This window comes from Xiphophorus couchianus, chromosome 23 (assembly GCF_001444195.1).
Source record: "Xiphophorus couchianus chromosome 23, X_couchianus-1.0, whole genome shotgun sequence".
NCBI classification, from domain to species: Eukaryota; Metazoa; Chordata; class Actinopteri; order Cyprinodontiformes; family Poeciliidae; genus Xiphophorus; species Xiphophorus couchianus.
Genome location: NC_040250.1, coordinates 1,122,548 through 1,148,092, shown reverse-complemented (window position 1 = coordinate 1,148,092; position 25,545 = coordinate 1,122,548). Strand labels below are relative to the sequence as shown.

At 40.2% G+C, this 25,545-nt stretch overlaps 1 long non-coding RNA gene across 3 annotated transcripts; it reads left to right on the top strand.

Annotated features, from left to right (window-relative positions):
* The first annotated feature begins 6,673 nt into the window (after window positions 1–6,673).
* On the top strand, window positions 6,674–24,719 carry LOC114138789 (uncharacterized). Of its 3 annotated transcripts, XR_003594303.1 has the most exons (7): window positions 6,674–6,854; window positions 7,452–7,509; window positions 14,285–14,427; window positions 14,573–14,724; window positions 14,834–15,007; window positions 16,770–16,881; window positions 24,517–24,719. It is a non-coding gene; the product is annotated as an uncharacterized LOC114138789 (long non-coding RNA). The 3 variants fall into 3 exon arrangements; XR_003594304.1 differs by lacking the exon at window positions 7,452–7,509 and having other exon boundaries at window positions 24,520–24,719; XR_003594302.1 differs by lacking the exon at window positions 7,452–7,509.
* The last annotated feature ends 826 nt before the right edge of the window (window positions 24,720–25,545 follow it).

The following is a 25,545-nucleotide window of genomic DNA, read 5'->3' as shown; positions in this document are numbered from 1 at the left end:
ATCAGTTCATGAATCTTCAGGTTCCCACACCTCTGCCAGCCATTAGGTCTTTCCTCTACTACACAGTTCATGTCTCCTTTGCTATATTCTCAATATTTCTTTAAGTTTTTTTATTCTTGGCGGTAAATTTCTGCATTTCTATAATTTAAATGAATTGCTCTCCATTTCCTGCCAATCTCTCTTGTACTTTTCCATTACACTTTGGCTTTTAGTTATTCATATTGCCTTTTTTCTACATTAGTGATAAGAAAAGACATTACAATTATATAACTATTATTCCAGGAACAGCAGTTAATTCACTGACCAGCTGTTTCTCCTTCAGCCCAGAAGTTCTTAATGATATTCTCCTTTTTGGCAGACAAGCCAAACAAGTCGCTGTTCTTTCTGTGTTTGACGTTTTACCAAAGTCACAACCTCAGACAGAGACTCACCTGAAAGACTCGGCAAGATTCAAGGCAACTGAGGAAGCAGGATTGCTGTTGAAATGTTTTGAGAAATCAAAGCTGTGCTGCTTCATGTCATCCAGCTCAGACAGGACAGCAGCTGTTTCACTTCAGCAATAAAGAATGTTTAGAAATCTCATGTTAAATCTGCTCAGTGTTTTGTAGTAGAAGCAGTGAAAACGGTAAAAAAGAGCTGAGAGCGGGTTGGCTGTTCCTCAGAGGCCGGAGTCCCAGCGATAGAAACACTAATAACTCTGCTGGTAGCAACACGAAGAAGAGGAGCTGTTTAGTGGCCCTCAACTCCTGGAAATGATAATTATGAGGGCCCGTTTTACAGCCTCCACTGCCCCGCTCTTAAATAATTCTGCACACGTCGCAGTTAAATGATTTTCTTCCAAAACTCCACAAAGATTAGATGGGGTGCTTTGGAACAAGTGCTAATGAAATGGGAGGCCTTTGGTTTAATGTGCATCCAAATGGCTTTTCTTGATGTGAAAACATTTGGTGATTCCTCATTTAGACAATGAGCAATATTGCTGCTGAGGCAGTAAAACTGCTGAATGTATGCCACTATTTTCTGGGAGTAAAAGCTGGGATGTTGATGGAGCCGGCCCTTCCTGGCTGGATGCTGTCCTCCAGACTCAATTCACCAACCTGTCAGGCGGCTGAACGCTGCCAGCTGGACGCCCGGAGTCTGAACGCTTCAGACGGAGATGTGATCAGGAACCTGATCAAAAGCAACAGATCTCCGATGTGGAGAGGAATGGCGGACAGCCTGATTTCCCTCTGGTTCTCCTCGGAGTTTCAAAGATCCATATCCTAATATATAAACCCATGTTAGCGTAGGCCGCGCTTCGAGACGCCTCAAACGAAGATGTTTGTGACACAATGAGTTAAAACAATTTAAGGCTCTTTGTTTTCCACCTTATAAACCTGCAGACACCATGAAGAGAAGTTATTTTTGTTCTCAGCTCATTAAAACATGCTTGGGGCTACGTGATCGTATCACATGTTTCTGAGGGGAGGCGTCTGAGCGCCGCGCTCTCAAAAATAGGCCATCCAACCAACTGAGTTACTGTATGAACTTATTCAAGGGAGAAAACTGATTGTAAAACCAACATTTCTCCTTCTGAGATTCTGTTCAGCCGATTTTGTCTCAGTGCTCTGCCAAAAGGAGAGGAAGTCGAAACTCACACTTAAAAACAAATATTTCATTTTTATATGTGTGTGAGGCCTTTCAGTAATATACAGTTATGAAGAGTAGAGTTTATGTTTAAGGTTCTCCTGAGGAAATGAGCTGGAATCTGTTGTGATGAACCGTTTCTTAAAGGGCAACAACGTTTCCTTTTCACTCGTCTTCAGGATTTTATCTCATGATGACGTCGGGCTGAAAGCCGGAGCAATCGGCAGCTCTGCTGCCCTGCAGGCAGGAGGTTGTGGGTTTGAATCCCAGCATGGAGTTTGCATGTTCTCCCTGTGTCAGTGTGTGTTCTGCCCCACAGTCTAATAACTATTCATTTATATGGAAAACGTAAAAAGAACAAAAGAGTGGCGGGTTATTATTGGAAACATTGCCTGTGTTTCCACTGTCCATAAAATGATGCAGATTGGAATTATAAAAATAAATTTGCTTAATGGAAACACAGCAAGATCCAAAAAAATCTTTTTTTGATACGTTTTGCTGCGATGAGGTGGTTTTCCAGCTGTTTTGAAATGTGTGTATTTCATAAAACTGCAAAGGAGAATTTGTCAGCTGTGGCTCCATCTGAAGTCACAAACTTCTTCAGAAACCGAGTCCAAAGCTCTTCTGTAAAAATGCTGACTACAATGTCCAAAAGCTCTGCATGCTAGCTGCTCTAAGGAGCTTTTCATGCCTACGCTTCAACAGGACGCTAACGTTGAGCGCTAGTGGCTGAACTATGAATACATCTGATGTGCTCACATCTGTCCCCTCCATTATTGCCTGAACAGACTCATGAGATTTTCATTGTATTCTTTAGTTATTTGGAAACAACACAATTACAAATTAGCTGAAAATCAAAAAGGTTTTGCACACGTAATGGAAAATGTAGCTACTGAGAACTGTGATGTTTTTTACACACACACACACACACACATACGCAAGCACACACACTCTAAAGCCGTCTTCAGATGTTTCTGTTGCTGCCATCAGTCAGTATCTACCAGAGCTGGGAGCATCCAGATGTTTAATCTGAACCAAACCCTGAAGATAAACCGTCACGGTTGTGAATTTCAAGATGTTCCTCAGAGAAACTTTGATCTTTAGGCACCAAAAGGCAGCAGGCCTCCGGTTTACTGGGTAAAAAGCTGCTGGTGGATCTTGGTTAGCTTCAGCTCCTGAAACACATCGAACTTCTCAGACCCTGAAATACATCATGATTCAAGCAGCCAGTCGGCTCTTACTGCACTTTGATGCTATAATCAGTGGAAAGTGAGTCGGCCCCCATATGATCCCACAGAGTCAGTTCACTGCAGTGGTTGTTGGTATTTCTGTACAAATAAAACTCTGGGACTCACATCTGCAGCAGCTGGCTCAACCCAACACAACGAGAGACGAGACCAAAGCAATGTCTCCACACAAATATAGAATATAAAACATAAGAGTAAAATAGTGTACAGTAAGGACAACATTTCAACAGAAATACTGTCCAGATATTAAAAATGGCGTCAAAAGATGCGCATGAAGACACAGGCAGATCCTTCACTGCTGCACATATGCAAACGGATAGGCTGCATATTCATGACCAACACGTTGCATTATGGGAAATGATCTGTTTCAGAGTTTCCATTCCTGGGAGACATTTCTGGATTTGAACCCTTTAAGAGACTCTTTTATTTTGGTGGGAATAAAAGGAAGTGTTTTTGTACCCACTAAATGTGATGCATTTGGAAGAAAAAAACATTTGTGGTTTAAGCAACAAAGTTGAGTTCATGGATGCAAAAAAATAAAAGATCTTCTCTTTTAAAAGCATCTCATCCCTCTAATATCTCTAGATATATAGATATTAGGTATTTATAGGTTACAAGGTTGAGTAAACTGACAGTGTGTCCAATTTTTAACCAGTAAATCCAGGAAATGAGGCGAATAATGGATCCATACTGTTCAATGTATGGAATATTATTGATTTTTATGCTTTTCCTCCCATCAATGTTGATTATTTCAACTCCTTTCAGTTTGTAAAATGTTTTTTGGTGGTGATATGATTTTGGTTTTGTGGGCGACTCATTAATGAGTGAAAGCAGAAGGTTTAATGCTGGTTGTGCCTCCAGCAGAATAAGAGGATGAACTCTGAATTTTCACACTATAATGAATATTTGCAAGTTTCTGTGCAGCTTTTTTAGGAGGAGGAGTTTCTTCCAACTTTTCAAACTGATAAACTTGCAAGAAATAAAAGAGCCGAAGATTTGCTGGAGCCTGACGCAGTCGGAGCGTCTCAGTGGATGTTATAGCAGTTCAAGGTTCATCATATCTTGACAAATGGAGTTGTTTACATCGGACCCGGCATTCAGAGGACATGGCTCCATCAAGACAGATGGCCTTCATTATTTCTCAGGCTCCCTCTCATCTGCCTAAAATAACCATCGCCGGCTGTCAGACACAATGTAAAGGAGGCCATCTTTTCTTTTCCAGAGAAGGATCATTAACGTCAGCATTTTAAAATCAGTCATGTGTTCATGTTTAAGATGCTTTGCAATTAATCATGTAGTTTTAGTGATTACAGAAAATATCAGAGCTTTGTCAAAGTTTTAAAAAACATGGTAAAATATTCACAAAAATCAGTCTGTGTTTAATCAAAAGTTATTATATAGCCTATGATTATACACACAGAAAAAAATTCCCTTCTCACCCACCGCGGGTGGTTCTTATCCTCTGAGCTCGGGTCCTCTACCAGAGGCCTGAGAGCTTGAGGGTTCTGCGCAGTATCTTGGCTGTGCCAAGGACTGCACATTTCTGGACTGAGATGTCTGATGTTGTTCCTGGGATCTGTTGTAGCCATTGGTCCAGTTTGGGGGTGACTGCCCCGAGGGCCCCGATGACCACAGGCACCACTGTGGTCTTCACCTTCCAGGCCCTCTCCAGTTCCTCCCTGAGGCCCTGGTATTTCTCTAGTTTCTCCTGCTCCTTTTTCCTGATGTTGCAGTCGCTTGGTATTGCTACATCTACCACAACGGCTTTCCTCTGTTGTTTATCCACTACGACAATGTCTGGTTGGTTCGCCATTACCATTTTGTCTGTCTGGATCTGGAAGTCCCACAGGATCTTAGCTCTGGCGTTCTCCGCCACCTTTGGGGGTGTTTCCCACTTTGATCTCGGGGTTTCAAGTCCATATTCTGCACAGATGTTTCTGTACGCTATGCCTGCAACTTGGTTATGTCGTTCCATGTACGCTTTCCCTGCCAGTATCTTGCACCCTGCTGTTATGTGCTGGACTGTCTCAGGGGCCTCCTTGCACAGCCTACACCTTGGGTCTTGTCTGGTGTGGTAGATCTGGGCCTCTATTGCTCTGGTGTTTAGGACCTGTTCCTGGGCTGCCAGGATGAGGGCCTCTGTGCTGTCCTTGAGTCCAGCTTTTTCCAGCCATTGGTAGGATTTACTGATATCAGCCACTTGGGTTATTTGCTGGTGGTACATCTCATGTAGGGGCTTGTCCTCCCATGATGGTATCTCTGGCACCTCAACCTCCGTTCCCTGTTGTCTGAAACATTCACTGAGCACATTGTCTGTTGAGGCTTTGTCCCTGATGTATTTATGGATCTTAGTTGTTTCGTCCTGGACTGTGGTTCTCACACTCACTAGTCCTCTGCCTCCTTCCTTGCGGCTCGTGTACAGTCTCAGGGTGCTGGATTTGGGATGGAACCCTCCATGCATTGTTAGTAGTTTTCTAGTCTTAATATCCATGGCTTTTATCTCCTCCTTTGGCCAGCTAATTATTCCAGCAGGGTATCTGATTACTGGCAGGGCATAGCTGTTTATCGCACGGATTTTGTTCTTGCCATTGAGCTGGCTTCTCAGGACTTGCCTTATTCGTTGGAGGTATTTAGCTGTGGCTCCTTTCCTTGTGACCTCATCGAGGTTGCCATTTGCTTGTGGTATACCTAGGTACTTGTAACTGTCCTCTATGTCTGCTATTGTTCCTTCTGGGAGTGAGACCCCTTCTGTGCGGATGACCTTCCCCTCTTTGTGATCAGCCGACCACACTTCTCTAGTCCGAATGACATCCCAATGTCCGTGCTGTAGATCCTGGTGGTGTGGATCAGTGAGTCGATGTCTCGCTCACTCTTGGCATACAGCTTGATGTCAACCATGTAGAGAAGGTGACTGATGTTGGCCCCATTTTTGAGTCGGTATCCGTAGCCAGTCTTGTTGATAATTTGGCTGAGGGGGTCCAGGCCTATGCAGAACAGTAGCGGGGACAGAGCATCTCCTTGGTATATGCCCCATTTGATGGACACTTGTGCAAGTGGTTTGCAGTTGGCTTCAAGGGTGGTTTTCCACAGCTTCATCGAGTTTGCAATGAAGGCTCTCAGAGTCCTGTTGATGTTATACATCTCTAAGCATTCAATGATCCAAGTATGCAGCATTGAGTCATAGGCTTTCACCCAGTCAGGGGATACACGGCCCCATTGAGCGAATCAGAGCTGAACGAGACGGCTGCTGACCTGAGAGAGAAAATCATGACCCGAATGACAACCAGACCTCCTCGGCGCCAATTACAACGGCTGAGTGAAATACCATCAGAGATCATTGAGAATGTGAATGCAGCATTGAGAACAATCCCTACAGAGATATATATATATATATATATATATATATATATATATATATATGCTGCATTGACATATTGTATCATTACTATCATCTGGTTTCATCTTTATACTTGTGGTCCAGCAGGTAACAGAGAGGCTGGTCAGAGTTGATGGAGCTAAATCCAGGACAATCCTGGAACCTATGACTCAAAGCAAAGTCATAAGTTAGAATGGCCTAATCAAAGTCCAGCTATAAACGCAATTGAAAATTTTAAGACTTGCTAACGGACAACCAGAGGTCACAATCTCACTTACTAATCATGATCTGTTTTGTAGAGAAAAACCAGCAAACGCCTGATAACCAACATGATGGAGGTGGAGAAACCCGACAGACAAACAGACTTAATGGCAGATTTAGTCAAACTCGGTGCGTTTCCTCAGACATGTTTGGAGACCTTATCAGCAAACATCGAGGCAAAGACGGCGGGCAAGAACATTTTCTAACGAGTTGTACTTCAGGTCTGTAAGGTTATTAGCGAGAAACAACGGATAAATCAACGCTAAAGCCCAAGAAGAAAAATGATGAGGGATAAAGTCTGGTTGGATGTGTGAAACTGTGTCAGCATTTTACACGTACAAAGGGTGAGTAATGACTTAAATAATACCGGCTTGTGAAAACCTGCCTTCAGGAAAATGCTTAAAAATAAACAGTAGCATAAAACGGCGCCTTAATGTTCATACAGAAGCTACTGCAGGCTGTGTTCATGCTGCCATAAAGCTACCACTGGAATTTACACACATAAAATCAAGCAGAACTGCCTTCACTTATTGATCTAGTAATGATTAGATGTTTAACATTGTTATTTTAATCAGACTGAGTTTTGTTTATTTGACACTTAGCCTTGAACCGTTAGCCGTTAGCCTCGAATCGTTAGCCGTTAGCCTCGAATCGTTAGCCTTGAACCGTTAGCCTCGAATCGTTAGCCTTGAACCGTTAGCCTCGAATCGTTAGCCTTGAACCGTTAGCCTCGAATCGTTAGCCGTTAGCCTCGAATCGTTAGCCTTGAACCGTTAGCCTCGAATCGTTAGCCGTTAGCCTCGAATTGTTAGCCATTAGCCCGATTACTTCCAGATAACATTGTTTAGTTGAAACAGCATTTATGACAAACGGAATACCTAAGTATAGTTTTCTCTATTTAATTGTGTTTGTTTATTTTCTTGCCTAATTTACCACTACAGGGCTTGATTTGACTATCAAGAAGTGTCGTTATGAAGAAATGAGATGTTTTACTAGCAGGTATGTTTGTGCTGACTAATACTGACTAGAAGTCACGTGTAATCCTGACAGCCGTTACTCGGTACGTTCCTGGTTCTGTAGAGGCAGGAATACAATTTATTCTATTCCCAAAACCAAAGAGGAGTCTGAAATAATAGAAGAAATGAATTATGCCCTGCAGCCGACCTCATGTCTGAATTTCTATTATTTTTCTCAAAATCTCTGATCACAGCGTGTTTGCCATCACAAAGGGGCGTGTATTTCCGGACAAATTGTGACCGCCGATTGGTCAGTTGCGAAAAATGCCGTGGAATGATTGGAGGAGGATTGCATGGGGGCGGAGCCGGCGTCATGTCCATTTTGCTTAGCCTTTTTGGGGCCTGCCATGCAAAGCAATGGCAGGAACCTATTACTATTCTCCCAATTCTTTATTTTTCATCCGTAACCGTTAATGCGGCTCATACCGCTGCGTGCACACCTACAAATCAAAACGTGCAGAAAATTCACGCCATTGTTGCTATTACTTTTGGTGGGATTCGGGGTTAACATGGTGACATAATTCGCAAAAATCTACGAAAAAAACCCCATTATAAGTCAATGGGAAAAGTCCTTCAAATACCCTATTTTTGAGGATTTTCTGTGTCGTCACGAATTCACGTAGAAATGCCATTCAAATTTAATTTTGTAGATACGTCTGTGATCTCTTCGAAAGTGAAGACGGCTCGTCGATACCAGTTACGGTTTGTCCACAATTTGTCTCTAAGCGACCCAAAGTTTTTCATTTTTCCTAAAATTAGAGTGTCTCTGACTGAGTGCCCCTCTGCTAGAGTGAGAAATGAAGAGAATTTTTCACCCCAAAATAATTTTCAAATCGCCATCACGCCCACAAATATCGCACGATTGGTATCAAAATCGGTCCTGAAATTGATACGCATGTCTGCTCCGATAAAATGTTTTCAAAATTTATCTAGACCGTACGGTTTTCTTTCATGGTGCCTCAGAGCAAAGTAATGCGACAGGATTTTCTGAGGCTGTCTCAGGCTTTCTCCCATGTATTTGACTAGAATTTCAGATCTGGGCACAACATTTCTTTCTCTCATCGCTGTAAATGCTCTGAGTGAGGTACAGATATGAATCTCGGGACGATCGCAGAAGACACATAGGCCTCTCATACGCTTAAAACGCTTTTCCAATATGTATTACGGTTCCCGAACGGAAAGGATTTGTTCCCAATGCTTTTTTTAGTTCAAACTGGCTGGCTCAAAGAGAGTATTCTCTGCCCCAGCCTCTCTCACTAACAGTTCACACTTTGGTGAGAAAATTATTTACCATAGCAACGGAACTCAAGAGGCTATTGGCTGGTGGTTAGGACTACAAATACGCATCACTGTAGTTCTATATATAGTGGAACCCTCAGTTGAAACAGATCAGGACTGAACTGGCCTTTAGAACTACTTGCTGCTATGGGCTGTATATAACTGATTTAACTCAGTCACTGTTACACATGGGATTAGTTTGGAACTTTAACATTAAGCATAATAATAATTTCAAAAATAAAAGCCTTGAATATTTTTAGATCAGGTAATTGCTCTATTGAGCATTATATAACTGATTTTATCCAATGACTGTTATACATGGGATTAGTTTGGACCTTTCAAATGAAGCATACTGAAACTTTCAAATTAAAAGCCTTGAATATTTTTACATCATGTTATTGCTCTTTTGGGCATTATGTGACTTTTTTATCCAAAGCACTGATACACATAGGATTAGATTGGCGCTTTGAAATGAAGCTTAACAAAAATTTCAAAATAAAAGCCTTTAATATTTTTACATCAACTACTTGTGTTTTGAGCATTATGTAACTGATTTAACCCAATGACTATTACACATGGGATTAGTTTGGCCCTTTGACATTAAGTTTAACAAAAATTCCAAAATAAAAGCCTTGACAAAATTTTAAATCATACTGAATGGTGCACGTCCACCTTACTTGACCTTCTTGTGATTCTCCACATGCTATTGATTACATTGCAGCGTTCTTTAGCATTGATGCTAATTTCTAGCATGACAACGCCGGGCCCAAGCCGACGGGCACACTTTGGCAGGCCCCGGTTAAATTTCTTCAGAAATTTTCTAGTTTTTTTTGCTATCTTTGGAAACGTTTAGCTTCACCTAAATTAAGTTAATTTCTAGAGTACTAATTATCTAGATTGTTATATAAACATTCAGTTTAATAATCTGTGTTGAAGTTCTGGTTCGACTGTTAGGAACTCTTCAAGTAGACTTTTAAATTCATGCTCTTATTTTGAAGTGGGTGAAGACTTTACACTCTCTTTTCTTTTCTCCACCCGCGATTCGGTGGATACTAATAAATTTGATATTTTGGTAGATGCTAATCTATGTTGTGACTGATCTTGTGTTATTAACACATAATAGGTTTGAAAATGATTGGATTTAGCATTTTTTCAGTATTTGTTTTAATTCTTGTTACCATCACTGTTTAAATCAATTCATCCTTTAATTTCCTTTTCACTGGTAGCCATTACTTTCTGATGGTCTGTCTCATCAAATATCAGTGCAGTACATCAGTTTGTGGTTGCAATGTCATAAATTGAAGACAATATGCCGTGTTTCTTTGAAAAAATAAAAATTTTGAGTGATATGCCACGGTGCCAGAAGAACATAAACTATCAGCTGGACTGAAAGAACAAGACAGTTCCAGAAAAAACAGGAAACGAGGAGCTGGAATCTGTCTCTGCAAATTTGAAATTATGGCTTCTGACACCAAGATGTCACTAAAATGTTTCCAACAGGAGTGCTGCCATCACACTACCTGTCAGGGTCTGAGCCACACGGAGCGCCTTGAGTGAACAGCTCCAACGTCTCCTGGTGGTCGAGGATAACAGTCAAAGTGGAAATCTGTCCGTCTCACAGCATCTCGGGGAAAGAGGTGGACCAGAGCAGAGAGCGTTTGCAGCTTAAGTGCTGGCTGGACAGTCAGAGTGGAGGCAGGCGCTCGATAAACTCAGGCGAGGCCGCCATCAATCCCTCACCCACCGGGAGGGAAGCTCTGGAGTCTCCATGCTGGAAAAACAAAATGACTCCTGGCTTCAGCAGAGATGCTCTGTTTTACAGGCAACAGCTCCTCCGCCTCTGTTTTATTGCTTCACTTATACATCATGACTGAATAGGCATCATACAAGGCAATAGACCATCCACACAAACTTATTTCAGGCTAAACAACAAATATAAAACTCTGTGTTGGCCTGATGCACTCAGTTCACCATTTTTCCTCACTGATGTTAAATCAGATAAAACTTCTGTTTGCTAAAAACCACAATGAGAGACTTTTTTTATTAATATGTTCAAAATCAGAAGTTTACATACATTGGCATTACATTCGTACGGAGCCTCTTAAGGGACATGGGGATATTTTTTCCTTTGCATTCTCTTGCCATAAATTAGCAAACACACCCGGTTCTATTTTGAATACAGTCATAATGATAAATGTCGCAGATCTAAACCTTTGAAGGGCTTCAGTGGAAATATTTCTTGACTCTTTGGTTCAGAAACTGGTTGAAAATCTATTAACTGAATGTCCATGTTTGTATGGAGATGGGACAGAATACCAGCACAAAAAAGACACAATAAAAACTGTCAGATTACTTTATTACTTCATGAAAATAACTCAAAAATTCTCCACATAATTTGGATGTACTTTTTCTTCTTTCTGTCCTTTTTACAGAGCCTCTTTTTGTCTCTTAGAATAATGGAAAGACATGGAAAGCCCATGATTTCCCTGTTCTACTTTTACATTTTGCACATACGTGTGTGATGTCCTAAAGAAAAATCTTCAGATGCATCACTAATGAGATATTAACATACATGGAAAAACCTGATCAAAACCTTATAGCAGAAAAACAAGATATTAAAAGTTTAGCGAGGGAAGGCGAAGGGAAAAACAATTCCGTGTCCCTTATGGGGCTCCGTACATTGTGAGGGTATGAACATTAAATTCCACCAGCTGATGACATCATCATCTGGGCTCCCCCTCGTTATTTAAAGAGACAGTACCTTGAAGACATTATTAAATAAATCTGACATATTCTCGTTGTGGCAAATAGAAACCCATTTGGTGATTCTAACTGACCTAAACTTAGAAAAGTTTGGTCCGATGAATTGTTTATATTGCAGTAAAACCCTGATGGAAGCTGACTGATTTGTTGGGTCAGAAACGAGTCGTCTGCTCCCAGCTGACAGGCGGAGGCCAGGAAGACATGCCTCTGTGTTTGAAGGGAAATGTCTTGAGTCATGGAGAACTGGAGAAAAATGTCCCGTTATTTTTGATGGCAGCCAGAGAGAGAGAGAGCTGCCACCTGTCCAAACAGCTTTCTGTGAAGACCTGTGACTCCGAATCAGTCATGCAGGGATGGATTTTTCTGATCTGGGAGGATATTGACCCATCCCAACAGGAAGCCCTGAAAAGGTTGACCAAGTCACTTTAGCGCTGTCTATGAGTAACTCTTAACAGTGTTTTTCTTTTTCCTCACAGAAAGTAAAAAACAACTTTGTGAGGAAATAAAGTCCAGAAACCCAGTTGTTAAATCACTGCACCGCCTCCCTGTTTGAAACAGGATGGATTTTACTTTCTGCAGTTTGTTTGTGAAGCTCTAAAAGGTTTTGGGGTGAAATATGTTCCTGAGTTACTTGTTGGAAATGAACTGCTCAGAGCCTTCGGTTCATCCCGGATCTGATGACGAAGCAGATTTGAGTTTCTCTGCTCCTCTTCAGCAGAAACTTTGTTTATTTAAATCAGAAATAAAACCGTTTCCTTTAAAGCAGATCTTAATCAAAGTTTCACTATTAAACAGTCTGATCAGTGTTGAAGCATTAGATTGAAGATTTGGTTTTGAATCTAACAGTAAACTTCAATTAATGTTTTAAAGCTGCATTTTAACAGTTTTTATGTAATGTAGAGTGCTTTATAGATCTTTATAACATTCGGGTTAAAAGTGGTTCACAGCCAGATTTATATAACACGACTTTAGACTTCCAAGCTGAAAGCTGTTTAAATATTTAGTCAAAGGAATATTTCCTTTAAAAAAAGCCTTGATTTGAATTCACATCTTCAGATTTAAAGCTGAATAGAAAAGTTTTGCACATTCTGTTCTGGCAGATTATGAGTCTGATTCATAATAACTGTGATCTGTTTCTTTGTTTTACACAAAATAAAAACAATGACTCTGACTGGTTAATATGCTTAGCAGCTCAACTACAGACCAATCATGTTTTAGAGAAAGAATATTTTCAGGTTTTTTTTGTTTTCAGTTTTTTTTAATTGTGCAAGTATAAATTTTATGATTGTTTATTGCATTGTGGCACTGTTTGACTTAAAAACCCATGTATGAATATTTGTGACCTCTCCTGGTGACATTTCTTAACTTTAAACTCCAAGCATGTGCCCAGGTTTCCTCCGGGTAAAATCATTTATAATGTAAAAATCTTACAAGTTCCTAAACTAAATGCTGTTAAGTGCTGGAGTCTTTATTTTCATTTTCTCTTCTTTCTTTCTGCACATCAGATTTAAGTAGGCCAAGCATTTCACAGTTTGCTCCAGCGAGCCAAATGAGCTGAAACGAAGAAGTTGTGTTAGTGGCCAAACCATTTATTTTTAGGGCAGAGAGTTCTTCACAAGCACATTTAGGAAGAAAAAGATAATAACGACACGAATATCTTGAACTTTGGACCTTGGAAAATTGAGCCGGTTTTCCTGTCCATGGGAGAGTTAGTCAACACCAGACAGCAGCTGTATGGAAAAGGCTTTACTGTAGGTCCAAATCCTGCTGCGTCTCTTCTCAAAGAACCAGATTGGGATGTGGTGAACGTTGGGTTCGCTGAACTCAAGCCTGGGTTCGCTTCATTAATTGTAACCTCATTCATATTTAAAGTTTGACCTAATCAATCTTTACAATTTCAAAGCTGTTAGTCACAAACCTGTTTTTTGTTGCTTTTAAAAAAAAAAACATAAAACAAACCCATCAAAACAATCTATATGAAAGTTATCACCTGTAAAACCTGTCAAAAACAGACAGCCTAATATCACTTTATTTAGCTGATTTCTCTGTAAAAATTGCCTCACAGTGTCATTAGCTAAACGGCGACACATTAGCTAAGAGCGTTTTCAGATCCAGCCAATGAAACCCAAACTTTAAAAAATAACGGTTAAACTTCCTCCTATTTTTAGTTTTTGTTTGACCCAGATTATCAATGTGACTCATCGTAGCTTTAATAATAACAGTCCATTAGTTTTCTCTCTGGCATAGTCTTGGTGAAGTTGGCTAAATGTGTGCAGTTGCTTCTTCTGATGTAATTATTTCCTCATGTTAAGAACGCTGGCGCCCCCTGCAGGAGGCCCGCCCCACAACGCCCTGCTTTAAGCAGCTTCACTACTTAAAATTTGATCACTCATACATCAAAATGTCTATTTCATAAACTCAGCTTACAGGAAAACAAACCTTGTTGTTTTTGTTTGATTTTTTTCAGCATAACCAACCTTCCAGTTATTGTTAATTTTATGTTTTCGTCTTTAATTCTAAACAACCAGACATAAAACAAAGCAATTACTTTCCCATCTCTTCCATCCGTCCCTGAAAGTTTGTTTAGGTTTGTTAAGAAGAAATCTTTTCATGTGTCGGTTCACACCATTTCTCTGTGACTTGACCCTAATAAAAGGAAGAGCAGCTGGTAAAATGAACAAAACTCACCCAATCACCACTTTATTCTCTCTCTGCAGAAAATGCCCCAAAGGTTACGCCCATAATTACACCCGTTTTACCTAAGAGGGAAGCGTGTCACAAATCCAATTCTGGTGAGAAAGAGGGACATCCAATCTGCAGATGAAAATGAGGTGCCTCCAGAACTGCAACAACATGCTTGGTGAGCAACATCTCAGACAAAATATGGCTCATAAATCTCTTTTATGGCTTCTTTAGGATACAAATATGACATAAACCTCGCTGAATCTGTCCCTTGTCACTTCGTTTATTGTGTGTTAAAAGAGAAAACTGTTTCAATCTCACAGGTCAAAGAGGGAGAAAAGAATAATTCTCTGCGTTCAAACTCTTGCTCTAAAAACCATCCTCTAAATCTTCCACCTCTGGGGAAAATGGAGGACTAAATGCTTTTTGTGATATTGTGAGAAGGATTTTTTCCCCTCTGACAGGAAAAAAACAGGTGAAAGATTTAGTTTTTTTTCCACATTGATTTTCAGCAGGATGCCAAAGTTGTCAAATGATTGGCTGGCATGTGGGATTGGCAGCTAAAGTGTTTTCTCTGCATTCAGTCCTAGAGGGAATGAGTTTCTCAGTCAACAAGTCAAATCCTTCCAACCTCTTCAAACAATAATCATCCCATGGGAGATCCAGCAGCTTCCTGTAAAGAGATCCATGTTTCCCCCCCAAAGTCTCGCTCAAAAACATTTCTTTCACCAGGCAAAACAAAGTTGGGCTGGTTTCAGGTGAGCAAACACACAATGGTGGGATGCAAATGGCACCAACAGATAGTGTGTGCTGACAGCAGACGCTCAGTGTGAATTTTGCAACATGGCGTACTGTAATGTTTCAAAAAGTAAACTTTGGCTGATGGTGCAGTGAAGTAGGTCAGACATACTGGAGACAAACATGGAGTTGCAAATCTGTCACCGTTCCTGGATGAAAGTGAACGCATGCATTTAGAAAAATACAGAATATTATGGTATATTTGTTGTTAGGACTATTAGAGAAGTTTCATATTTTCATAAATTTGAGTTATTCTCCAGACTTCATAGCACCACCTCAGTTGACCAATGACAGCAGCAGGTGGACTGGTGTGCCTTCTAAAATAGATTGCGCCACCAGGAAAAACTATTGGGAACTTGCTCACAAATGGACAATGAGCCTAAGAACAGCAACAAATTAATGTCAAAGTGGCTTAAGAACAACAAAGTCAATATTTTGAGTCGTGTTGAAAATTTGTAAAAATTCTGGTCCTCCAAACGTCGGTCTGGATTCGGTTGAAGTGAACTCTGGTTCAGTTTCAATGCATACGCCAAGCAGACCGCTCCAAAAGCAGGAAGTGGATTACAGTGCAGGGCATTCTGGGTAAATACAACCAAAGCTAACGTGATAGCCTAGCGCTAGCAGCAGAAATGGCTCCTGGTCTTCAGCCAAAGACTAAAGAGAAATTTTCCCACCGCTAAAATCTGACGCCTCCATCTTGTTTCCATCTGGTGAAGAAGGAAGTTGCTCTCAGCGTCTTCAGAGGTTTTTGTGTTTCTTTCAGTGGTTCTTGGTGCAGCGCCCCCACAGGCCAGGAGGGGAACAGGTTGGTTTGGCTCAGAGAACCACAGCAGCTGGAGGTGGAGCAGTGGTCTCTTTTAAAAGTCATTTAAAAACGGATCTTTTTAAATCTGCTTGTAGTTCATTTTAAAGCATTATAATGAGCCATTTATGTAAAGTCCTACTTCCTGGTGGGAATATCTCATTTTAATGGTGAGTGTATCTTTAAATGAACATGTTAAAAGTAAGATGATTATTTTCATTCTGCTGCTGCTTCTACATCCTGGTGACAACAGCAGAGAAACCGTTTGATGAGAATCTGTTGGCTGACGTTGCCAGAAGGACGGCGTGTGTGAGATGGTGAACCTCGCAGAGAACCCTGCGAAGAACCTGATTCGTAAAATCATGTCTGTCCTTGTGAATTTGTTGCTGTTGAAAACCAAAGTGATAATGAAGGATTGCTGAGTGTTGCTTACTCCTGGGTGTTGGAAGCTATGTTAGAAATGTAATGCAAACAAGTCTGATGCTGAGCCAGAAACTAAATTAGAGACTGTTCGTATTTTGAGGGTAGGATTAATTTGCAGCAGTGCAGGTTATGTGCTGCGTGTTAATTAATGCAAAAACAAGATAGACTAATGAATTTAGGAATAACATCGTCACATGTTTGAAAGTGGTGGTGCTTACCAGCCCAGGGCAGATATTTAATCATATTTGTAAGAAAGCGGTTGTCTGGATGTGACTGTTACTCATCCTGGATTCTCACTAGAATTATGTAAGGCTATTTTAAATATAATTATTGCTGCTGTAGACCCCAAACTGTCCGAACCTGTACGTCTCCTCAGATTAATTAAACAAAAATCAGAAGTGCATATTAAACAAGTGTAATAAGCTCATTACTGTTCTCTGAAGCATTTTTTCCCCAAATTTCTGAAGTTATTTTTGTCTTCTTAACATGTCCTACAGCTAATGTGTCATGTTGATATCTGGAGGAAAGAAATTGGACAAAACTCCGTGACTCACCTCTTCCAGGCCCAAGGTTGTCCCTTTCAATTTGGATCATAGCAGCTTCCGTGAGGTGAGGCCATTCTGAGCGGAGAGATATGTAGAAGCCAGTTTGTTTATGTTCTGTGGTTATGGTGGTGTGTGTGAGGGTGTGTGTGTGTGTGAGAGGGTGTGTGTGTGTGTGTGAGGGTGTGTGTGTGTGTGAGGGTGGGGGGTTCATGCTGGGCAGCAGAGCTCACTTTTCAAGCCAGTCAATTTTGTGGCCTCCCAGAGGCCAGTCATTCAGATTAGCACAATGGGGATTATCCTGCCCAGCCTGGGCCGATTCCTCTGCTGACTGATTGCGGCGAAGCTGCAGCTCAGAAAGTAAAGGGCGAAACAAGAAACGGCGAAATTTATCTGGACTCTTTAATTTAAAACAATGAAAAACACAAGCAGACAGAGCAGCAGGTTTCTGCAAACCGAGGCTGTGTTCACAGTACTACAGTCTGAATGACCCAATTCTGATCTTTTCACCCCTCTAAACAGAATCTGATCTGTTCCACTTCCTTATGTGCAACAAAATCAGACCTGATAGTTTGTAAAAAGTCTGCAGTCTGTACAGTTTGGCTGGGTTCACACTGCAGCCTGAAAGGACCCAACTCCATTTTTTGAACTTGTAATGTGACCTGTGTCCCATCTTTTCATGACAGTCTGAACAACACAGTTCTGATTCTTTTCAAATACCACCAGGCCACTTAGGTATCCGATACGAATCCGATTCAAATGTGACCTAACAATTAATGCGACCTAAAGTCCAGGCTGCATTAATCCAGCCTGAACGTCACTGAAACTCGACCCTATTCTGCGAAATGATACGCACAAGCGAGAAGAAAAACAACAACCATGACGGACTGTAATGATGATTAAGTTGTTAATTTGATGCTCCAGTCGGACAACTTCAGATGTGTAAGCTAAGCTCCACCGTTAGCCTCCATGTTTACTTCTGCAAACACTCAGAACACTGAGAGCGCTGAAGTTATTGTTCCCTCTGCTGCTGATGCGGGACACTTTCAGATTGCATTTATTTAGAAGAGTGAACGGCCACAGCAAAAAAATCCGATTTGCTAACAAATGGGAACTGGGTCACTTCAGGCTGCAGTGTGAACGCAGACGTTGTTGCAATTTATCTGCAGCAGAAGAAGGTAACTTTGGACTTAAACAATGTCTGAAAATGATGATGAAGTGATGAAAGCTGACTTAGTGAGTGAACACATTACATCTCAACCACTCCGGGTCCGACTCCATCCAAACAGAACCGGGTCAGAAGCTGCAGTTAACGCTCCACTAAAGGCTGTTATCGTTAGCAGTTAGCTTTCTATCAGCTTCCTTTGTCTGCTGCCCATCTGGTGACCGTGCTGTAGCTCTCAGCGACTTTCAATCCCATCTAGAGATGGAATTTCAATTTGAAGACGTTTACTGCCGTAAACAACGCTGCGGTGGCCATCTTTACTGCCGTAAACAACGCTGCGGCGGCCATCTTTATTGCCGTAAACAGAGCACCGCGGCGGCCATCTTTACTGCCGCCAACAGAACGCTGCTGGGGGATGGCTACTTTCTTCTTCTGCACGTCCGAGTCGCTTTGCAGTCGTAAATCCTTCACACAGAACTTTGACTGCAGTTTCAGTTAATTAGTAGCACAAAAGATTAGGCTTTTTTTTTTTTTGTAAAAACTTTTTGAATGCTATACATATTTTCCTTTGTGTTTGTTTGTCACATTATAAAATCCTAGTAAAAACAGTGAAGTTTATAGTTGGAACAGATGTTACTTTACAGATTGTTTTGGTTTTTTCTTTCCACTTAATCAATCAGCACTTTCTGTTGCTCTGTCAAATCCAATTTAATAAAACACACTGAAGAGTTTTTTATTTTATTTATTTTTTTAGGTAATATATTTAAGCTGCATCTGACACTTTTCTTCACATTTGCACATCATCTCTCTAAAGAGTCAAATAACGTGGATATTCCTGTGCTGACGCATTTTGGTCTCAGAACCGGTGGAAACGTAGATGTTTAAGGTAGATTTGTCCATCAGAGCAGTCATGTGATCGACCTGCAGACCTGCGTCCAGCAGGGCTTGTTCCTCACAGCCAGACTCGTGTTGAACAGAACCACACTCGGCCTGCTTTACATTCCCGGCTGCTGCTGAGGTCTGTGTAGGACTCCTGCAACATGATGCATGAACTTCAAAGTGAATTTGACATCCAGGGTTCATCAGTGTGTATTCTTTTGAGTAGAGGAGTGACAGCCCTGTGCATTATACATACAGCAGCGCCATAGAAGGTGAATAAGGGAGCTACTGCATGAAATGATAGTTTTCGATTTGTTTGCTGACAAGCAGTCTATCTGTATGCTTGGAGAGTGAAATTTATGGCCTGTATTTTCACACTCCGTGTTTCATGGTGCCCCTTCGTCTGCACAAGGTTGTACCTTGTTTTGAGTCAGTGTGTGCTGTATGTGACTACATGTCACTTTTTATATTGCCAGGATCATGTGAGTGACAGCAGCAGGCGGTGTGATTGTGCTGAAGGCAGATTTAGGTCAGTAATGGGTTAAATGTTGCTGTAATTCTCTGTCGTCTCATTTGAAATGCAGCGATTGTTCCTTTCTGAAAGGATGATTGCTGCACCTTGGGAGTATATTTAAGAGCTTTCAAACAGGATCCCTTTTGCTTCTCAGAGACTTTGTTGATGATGACAGTAATAGCTTTGGAAGGCTTTCAGAATTAAAATGCCAAAGGCTTTTATTTGTAACGCGCCACAAAGAAAGACGTTGACGAAAACATGACCTTCTGTGTCATTTAGTGTCTCTACGAAGTGCAGGTGGAACTAGTTTCATGTGATGTCAAATTATGATTGTTATGAATTATATTCACACAGTTGTATCTTAAGGAAACATTAATAAGTTGCTGCTACAGTTTTAAATCTTTTATGTCCAAGTGTTGAGATGGTGGAAGGATTGAGCCTCTGCTTTTTAATCACAATCTTCCTCATTTCTATTCAAATAAATCAACTTGCCAGAACCCAAAGTCTTAAGATGAATACCTTTCCTTTTTAAGTACAGCAGAGAAACGGCTGCGATGGGAGAATGACTTTCTTTCATTTGCTGCAAGAGATCCACATTTGGCAAAGCATGTGCGCTGTAGGCCTCATTATGCTTGGTTACACAAGAAATAAATCTGCCACAGAAATGCAAAGCAGCATGGCACAAAAACACAGAGGACATCACAGGGAGAACTTGTAAAACAATATATATGCATTCAAAATAACTGGTTTGGTTTTACCAGATAGTCTACACTCTGCTGGTTAAATATAATCTGAAAATCATCACCATACAAATATGGTATGCAGCTTGTCCATCAACATTTTTCTAACTTTTAATTTCCAATTGTGTGCAGCCTTGCACCGTGTCAAAATCACACGTATAGGAGGGTGAATGAAAAGTTGAAAGGTTCAGAAAGGCGACGAATTTACATTTAGATCAAATCAATTCCCAACTCCAGTAACGGCTCAAGATGAAGGTTTATGTCATAATTAATCCAGAGAGGAAATGTTGTCTAAGAGCAGAAACGTACACACCAAACATTAGTTCTGGCAGCATTCACCAGCTGAAATGTAAGCTCCAGTTCTGACCAGCATTGTTTCACAGGCTTCTGTCACAGCAAACAAATATGGAAGTCTCACTTTTCTCCAGACAAACATGATTTCCTCCTCTTGGTGGTTTAACTGCCCCAGTTATTCTGTCATGACTCACAACATGTTATTTGGCCTTAAAGAGTGACTTCAAGCTAACAGCATTAGCTGCTAATGCTAAGCTGCAGGTTGAAATGCTGATCTGTGATCCTACAGCAGCTGCAGTTACTGACTTATCTGATAAAGTGACGTTTTGTTCTGACAGCTGAGACACTCAGTTAAAACATCATAAAATAAAATTTTTACTAGATAAACTTTATGATCAGTCTGGCTGCTGACTCACTGCTCAAACTTACTATCCTTACTTTATTATGACCGTGTTACAAGTTCTAATAATTTTATTTTTGTGTTTTTATGATGTAAAGACTTTGAGTTGATTGATTGGGTCTTTATCTGTTCTGGGTTTTTTCTCCTGTTAACTTGAACTGAGTTTACATGAATTTCCTGCAGAGAGGATCTTTGTATGATGCTCACTCCATTCTTTTTCCATGTTGCCAGTAGCATTTGTTACATTTAATTCCTTTTAGAAATCTCTTATTTGTCTTGTCTCTAATAATAATCTTGAATAAAACTTATTTTCTGTACATCAACAAAAGTTTTCCTTTTCATCAAAAGTTGCCTTTAAAAATAATGCAGAGGTTGTGATTTTTTTTATTTTCTATAGTTTTACAATGTCCTGGCTTGTTCAGGCCTACAGAATTGTTCATGCTAACACAGAGCTGTGTTTCAATGCCTAAGGTGGTAATGTGATACTGTTTTGATTGTAAATGAATCTTTAAATGTAAAGTAACGAATAAATGCAGCTTATCATCTCTTTGGCAAAAAATGACAAATTGAACATAACTTTTTCATAAATATGTATAAATTTATTGATTTGCTAAATTATATTTACCATTTATTTACTGCAAACCAAGTATTTCTTGTGGCATTTTAATGATTTAAGCTGCGTGCCTGTTATCCTCTGAGGTAACCTGTCTTCCTCGGTGCATAAAGGTGAGTGTGAGATGAATTACAGTAGGAGTGTGTGTGTGGGTGTGTGTGTGTGGGCCGCCAACCTGTCCAGCTGCTTGGGATGAGCTTCATCCTCCCCCGTCTCCTGACAGAACGGCGTGGGTTTAAAAAATGGATCAGCCTTCCTTTTTAAAATTGTACCTTTTTATTGCATTTATTAGCATGCAGAGTGTGCGGCATGGTTGCTTTTAGAATGACAGCATTTTCTAAGCAGGCGTGGAAGATATCCAGTCATCCTCCATGAGCGGTAATGGATTAGCAGAGGCAAGTGGGTAATGGCAGCGGATTAGCTGGATCACCAGAATTTGGCTGAATATAAATCTGTGGTGCAGATCCACAAACTGACAGTAATTGAATTCATATAGACAGTAAATGTTTCAGTTACATGTGCAATACAGTTATAAGATCTCATAGCAATAAGTGAGGGCAAAGCGTCTGACTTTGTAAAGAATCTGACTTTTTATTCGGCATATTTACCGTAAACGTGTAGAATTAAAACTTGACTCCGTCTGAAGCTTAAGTCTTTAGACTTTGCGATGCAAATTATAACAATAAACCAAACTGTCTGAATGTAAAGGTTTAAAACTGGTGAGAAAAGCCTAAACTAATGATAAAAATGTTTTTTGTCAACATTAACAAACTGAAACCTTCTCTGATCACCGATTAACTCAGAATCACCAAATGCAAAGAGACAAACAGCCTAAAATATTTTTATTCCTTATTTATGCCGTTAAGACACTTGATCAACCGTTTCCATGGAGAGTAGCGACACTTAAACAGCTGGGATCTTTTTTGATTCTCTGCTGGCCCTCTTTCTAAATAGCAGCCATCTTACTTACCGTTTAGTACATATTTCTGAGCTTTATTAGAGAGAATCATAAAAACTCTGCAAAATAAAAAAATCCTACTGAGTTTCAAGATTTTCCCCTTAGTATCTGTGTGAAGTTTGAAGTTTGAGCCCACGAACTGATCCGTTTCAAAGGTTGGTTGGAAATAAAAACAGGAATTGTTGAGGTGAAAATAAAAGTGCCACCTGTAATTTAGTAAACAAAAAATAGAATTTTTCTTTAACAAATCAAAAATGATTCAAGCTCAAATCTTGATTCGTTCTTTTGTTGTGAGATTTTTTTCTTGCAGTTAAACACATTTATTTTGAGGAGTTTGGATGTCGCTTCAGTCACAGAGCGACTGAATATCTGAGCTTTAAAATCTCCAAGCTGAGACTTTGAGCCGGGTTTGTGGATGGGAGTCTGTGGATGTGAGTCTGTGGACGGGAGTCTGTGGAAGTGAGTCTGTGGAAGTGAGTCTGTGGATGTCAGTCTGTGGATGTCAGTCTGTGGATGTGAGTCTGTGGAGGTTACGTGGAGCTGAGCGGTGAGTCAGGCGCACCGAGGCTGGATCTCATTGTGTGGACTGTGGTCTGCAGGCTGAGAATTTACAAATATGTATGACACATTTCTGACGAGCGAAAGCTGCTAGCGCACAAAAGGCTAAGTGTCTGAGTTAGGAGAAAATGTGCTACTCATTGTGAATCATAAACATGAATATCAGCTCCAGATATTCAGGGCATTTCATGGTAGAAATCAAAGCGAAACTTTACAAACATGTTTCCTGGTAGTAGGAGCAGAGGTGTGACCAAGTCACTGTGTTGCAAGTCTCAAGTAAGTCTCAAGTCTCTGTCCTCAAGTCCGAGTCAAGTCTCAAGTAAAGACAGGCAAAAGTCGAGTCAAGTCTCAAGTCAGGAACCTTTAATTTCAAGTCATTTCGAGTCGTTTTTATTATTATTTTTTTTATAATTTGCAATTATACATAAAATTCAAATAATAGACCATTTGTTCGTTTTAAAATATGTATTTATCTCAAATGATAGAACATGTGTAGCTGAACACAAAGTATAAAGAACATTTTTAAATTGGACCACTTTATTGCCCAGTTCTGTTAAACTTGATATTCAATAAAAAAAGAGGAAAATGCTGACATTTCCACAGCACAATACAAAGAACCATAACAGCAGTTTTTTCCTCTTTTCTCTGACCTGTCAAAACAATATATTGTCAATATAATTTCCCAACGTAGATGTCTTCAAATACACCAACCATCCTTAGATGATACTAGACCCGGCTCATCATCATGATGGGACAGAGAGACTCTGTTCCCTGTGTTCAGGTCCAGAATCTGCTTTCTGTTCCGGAGCCCCGCTCACTATCCACCGGCTTCCTGAGCTAACACGGTGCACATTATTTGTGGAGGCATTTGAAGGACCGGATTTATGGTAAATCATCACCAATTTAACCCGGAGTACACATGCTAACACGAAGTTAGCTAAAGTCAACTATCTTACAGCAAAAGAAAAGCGCCACCTACCGATCTTTGTGAAGCTTCAAATGCCGGACAAAGTTGGACGTCGTGGCATTTCCATCCAATATTCTCTTCTTGCATGTTTTACAAGTTGCAGTTCGGTTTTTAGTCGAAAGTTCATAACCTACGTAGCCAAAAGAAATTACTCGCGGAAGCATATTCGAGCGGTTATTTCGTATTTCGTTCCCTGAGCTCTGTAGCTGTGCCGCGTTTTATTAAACGTCCAGATCCTGTTAATTTGATTGGTTGTGCTGCAGCTACGTACACATACATACATAAGGAGAGAGGAAAACCATAGTGACGGTCTGCGCATATTGATACGGAATGAGTGACATTAATTAATGACGCCACTTTATAAATAATGTGTTTTAAATTTTAAGACTTTGAGTAAAAAATATCAAGTCTTTTCAAGTAAACAGCTTCAAGTCGAGTCAAGTCCCAAGTCAATGGCATGAAAGTCAAAGTCAAGTCCGAGTCTTTGAGCATTTTTTCAAGTCAAGTCTCAAGTCGTGATTTTAACGACTCGAGTCTGACTCGAGTCCAAGTCATGTGACTCGAGTCCCCACCTCTGAGTAGGAGGATTAATGGCAGCTTGTGTTTAACTTCAGCAGAAACGTCAGCGAGGCGCTAAAACAGGCCGAAGCTGCAGATTCCTGACCTCCTGAGACAGGAAACTGACCAATCAGAGTCAGATGTAGCAAATCCCAGAGGAGCTCAGTTTTCCTGAAGCCTGTAGGTGGCAGTGGAGAGTCATCTTGGGCCTTCCAGGTCTCTGGCTGAAGAAATAAATGACAGTAAATAAACAAATATTAAACCATAAATAAATAACAGTTTTGTTTGTGGAAACCTTTACAAAACAATTCACACTCCTATGATGTTTTCAGATGTTCAAACTTTTATATATTCTATTGGGATTTTTTCTATTGGGAATCTAAACAAATTAGAGTATTTACAAAGTAGAAGGAAATATTTATATAGTTTCCAATTTGTTGGCTGTAGAAGTCGGCTAACATTTCAATATTTAACATTTTTAAACATTATTAACACAATTAATTGCTTTTTGTTTTTGTTTTTCTCAACCAGAACCTTTTTATTCGCTAGTTTCTGGTACAGCCATAAATCTGACGCACAGCTACATCCGCTAACAACAGCGATGGAAGCTGCTTCTCTCGGTTAACTTCTGCTTCTAATCGATCTGATCTGATTGCTAAAAGGAGTTAGCATGTCAGCCAAGCTACTCTAGCCTAAAATAGCATCTCAATGCTAAGCATGTAGCAGCTAATGCTAATGTCAGCGTCCACAGTACACATTTCTAAAGAAGCTTGATGAATGAAACTGGAAAGTTTCATTCATCAAACTCTAAAACTTTAAAAACTACTTATATTTACTGTTGAGTTCATATGTTTGTTTATTTATTCAATAATTTAGCAGCAAAAACAAAACAATTCACACTCCTATGATGTTTTCAGATGTTCAAACTTTTATATATTCTATTGGGATTTTTTCTATTGGGAATCTAAACAAATTAGAGTATTTATAAAGTAGAAGGAAATATTTATATAGTTTCCAATTTGTTGGCTGTAGAAGTCGGCTAACATTTCAATATTTAACATTTTTAAACATTAATCTCAATCTCG